Below are 4,051 nucleotides of genomic sequence, written 5' to 3'. Positions count from 1 at the left end.
AGGTAGGTCCCTCCCTGCTGGAGTCTCCTCCCTCGGCCTCCTGTCAGCAGCTGATACTGCAGTGTAATAAAGTTGGGAGGGATCGACTCGTGTCCTGTGTGTCCGGTTGTGTTGGGTAGAAAGCCTCCGCCATAAAGAGATGTTGTGAGTCATGAGATAAAGTGGGAATTCATTCTTGTGTGAGGATGTGGCTCAGGGCTCTTTCAGAGATCAGGCTTGACCAGTTCCTAACACTGCAAAGTCGATCAGAGGAACACTGGGTCTCTGTTCTTTCAAGTGCGTTCATAATTTCTATTTTTCTGCAAAACAAAGTGATTCTTAGTGCTCGGAGGATGAAATCAGCTGACGTGTTTTCATGGTCTGATGCATGGTAATGAAAACATGCTAATAAATGAAAGTTCTCATTGTTGCAGGCCCATGTTAAACTTAACAGTGTTGAGCAGTGAGAAAATATGGGTATTCCTGAGATGACCATCTTTCCTCACACCGTACTCTCACAGGCAAGTGGCAACAGGTTCTCTTTAGGTCGAAGTTTGAAGCTGAAACAGATTCTCGGCTATTTGACTGACATGTTGTCATAGTGTGCTACTTAGAATCTTAGAGGTTTAAGAAAGCAGTTGATTCACCACATCTGTATTACAGGATCTATTTTGGTTTTCCACAGGTGTGATGAGAGTTTTTAGGTGGGAATGGGAATATTTTAACACAGTGGCTAAAATGTGCTGCTGCTGTGTCTGACTGTCTAAAGGTTGTCTAGTGGCTTCAAGCTGAACACAGGTCAAAGGTCATGGAGCATGGTTGCCCCCTTGTTCATACCACACATATATAAACCCAATCACGATGAGGTGTAAATACACTGTGTGGTGTGCTGTATTTTTAAATCCGCTCAGACAAAGAAGAGGGAAGCGTCTCTTGTCTGCAGATAACAGAGGAGTGTCTGTACAAGTGTTTCAGGTTTTCAGAGGATGTTCAAGTCACAAATAATCCAGATGAGTCAGAGATGCTGATGACTGAAAAGTATTTTCTGGCCATTGTTGTCTTTTATTATATATAGGAGTTTAGCTTTACGGTTTAAGGTGTATTTAATTAAAGTGTACTAAATAATACAATTAGTAGAATATATTTAATTAATTACTCTTTTTAATTAAACTAATTTTGATTTGTTTAGACCCGGTTAATTCGATAGAGAATCTCATTTAATTGATTGAATTGAAATAAACGATTATATCGGATTAAATAAATTGATCCAAAATGAGTGAAACTAAATAAAAAATTCAATTAACTTTAATACCAGCCTCTTTATGGATCCTTAACTCCAGCCTTATCTCTATAATTCTTCAAATGAAACAATCTGAGAAGAAAAACTCATTCTTCAGTTGGTCCAGATCTGTCACTGAGTGAAACACGACATCAGCTGGTCGACTCTGAACACGACTGTACACTCCCTGTCTTTCCGTGCTCTGTGTTGTAGCAACCACATAATATAAGAGTAAGAGCAACTTTGCAACTTCATCATCATCCATAGTTTCCCGAAAAAAGACAGGACATCATGTATTTCTAAAGTTTTCCATCATGGTCGAGGGCTTGGCTGTGCCGCAAGCATCGGTCAGAGGAGTCTGTAATTTTGGAAAATATACCTCAGAAATAGAGTTCAGTGAACAGCATGTCATGATAGTTTTGAGCTGGAGTTTCGTTATGAGCTTGTCTGGTGTGTTGCATTACACAGAGCTGACCACAGAGTGTTGCACTTTGAAATGCTGCTAACAATGTGTTCATCTGAGTGACTCAATCTGCTGCACAGCAAAGTCCTTGTACAATGTATGCAGTGCACATACACACAGGGTGATGGGAGTGATCCCAGTCAAGTAATGAAGACACAGTAGCTCCACAGATAGATGGAAGATTGGGATCTTTGCAGTCCACTCCATTAAGGTCTATGGTGTTCAGATCACACGATGAATTAAGAAACATATTGTAGGAAACAATTAGGTTAATTAGCTAGAAGGAAACTCAGTAGAGTGATTACCTCCGCTGAGGTCCAACAGTCTCCTTAAGAAACCACATTCAAATTAACTAGATCAAGATTTTTATTTGGATCTGCACCATATTGCTCATGAGTCATGAATATCAGACCTCTAAAGATGCAGGATTTCTTTCATCGAGATACATGAATTAAAGCTCTCAGGCTGAAGACACAAGATTATACTATTTTAAAAATTACCTTGGACAGTAGTCAAAACAATGTCCGGCTCAGTGAAAATGCACTTGTTGTGTGTGAGTGTCCATGTGAGGAGAAGAGAGATCAGGAAGTGGTGGGGGTTTTAAACGCTTCCATAAAGTTCACAGGTCATCCAACTTGATCTCTCCGGCTGAGAGGAAATGATCCTCATTCCAAGCACATTCCAATGGAAATACGTTTTTCACTTAGAAAAGGAGGCTCATATAAAATCACTTTTGAGATTTGAAAAAAGGAAATTTGATTTCCCCCTCAAGTCTTTTGCTAAATGTGTGTGTATATGAAAATGTAGCAGATTATTCGGTCCAAGACGTCGTGGGGCTTCTATTTGTGCATGTGAGGAAGAAATGACCCATGTTAGTAATGTCATACATGTGAAGGGTTTCATACATTCAGACCTAAATTCCTTTCCTCCAAACTGAATGGAAATTCCATCAGAGCGGCTTCCTCCCAGCGAGTGACTGAGTCAGAGCCCCTGTTGAATGTCTTCCAGCCATGTCCGCTCCTGCTCAGGGCCCCAAGCCTCTGGGTGTGTCTCCCTGTGACCTCATCTCCCCAGAGAACTCCTCCGGAAACAACAGCAGCACGAACAGCCCACATGATGCAGCCTCCGTGCAACTTGTCCACAACCACAAACCAGACAGTTTGTGGAGAAACATCTCGCTCGGCGAATCACATCAACAGCGCTGTTGGTGGTGCTTGTTCATTCAAGCGGAGTGAGTGTGTGTGTGTGTGTGTGTGTGTGTGTGTGTGTGTGTGTGTGTGTGTGTGTGTGTGTGTGTGTGTGTGTGTGTGTGAGTGTGTGAAGACTACAGCATCCTGTTTATGCAGCCTGGTCACTGCTGCCTAAATGTGAGAACTTCATTTTCTTGCTCAAGCTGAAGCTTAACAACTCCTCAAACGTTCAGTCTCAACCTTCACTGCTCTTTCCAAAGTTCTGTCCTTTCAAAACGTACCGACTAATTCTACCACTAGTGCTAAAACAAAAAATCTCACAAGGGAAAACTTTCGGTTAGTATTCACAAAAACAGCGTAAATTAACCGAACTGCTTTACACCTCTGGGCATCATACCCTCCACAAACTGCTGGGTCATCCAGTGAGAGGAATTATACATTTGTGAAAAGAAGCTTTGTGTTCATGCAAAAGACAAAAGCTCCGGCAGCAGGACCTTTAAACACCAGACACAGCACATTCAACGAGTCGTTTGACACACAGCCGTCCAAAAACTAGCAGATCACTACTAGAGCACAGTTTACTAACGCAAAGCTCCTGTGTATTTTACTCAAAACTGATAACGGTGTCCTTGACTGGCTCACAGCTGTCACACTGTGAGTGTCAGTGTAAATCATACCTCAACCTCTCAGAGGATTGACGGGCTGTGACCTCCTTCACAGTGGATGGAGATGAAGTCCTGCATGGGTCAATGACAGATGTCCTTCAGGGAGTCCGAGTTCAGACTGCTGGTGGAGTTGCTGCTCTCAGAGTGAAAATACTTGTCTCCTGTGTGTGGCGGAGCTCAGCCCATGTGGCTGGATGGGAAATGGGAAATGAGCCGTCTGGGCAAAGAGCCAAGAGCAGAGTGGGTTTTAAAGACACAGCAGTTTCAGTGCTATGTCAGGTTTGGTCCCACTTTCACTGTGGAAGTTACAAGTAAAGATATTTCTGCTGCTGCAGCTTTTCATTAGGACCCGAGCGCTGGGAGGCCTTATTGAAATGGTAAGGATTTTTACTATTGTTATTATTTTCCTTTGGGGGGCTTTTTCTGGGCCTTGACATGCTAAAAAAATCATGAAACTTAGCAGGAAATTCAAAGC

The sequence above is a fragment of the Limanda limanda genome, chromosome 4 (genome assembly GCF_963576545.1).
Source record: "Limanda limanda chromosome 4, fLimLim1.1, whole genome shotgun sequence".
Classification (NCBI taxonomy): domain Eukaryota; kingdom Metazoa; phylum Chordata; class Actinopteri; order Pleuronectiformes; family Pleuronectidae; genus Limanda; species Limanda limanda.
This window is presented reverse-complemented; position numbering follows the sequence as displayed.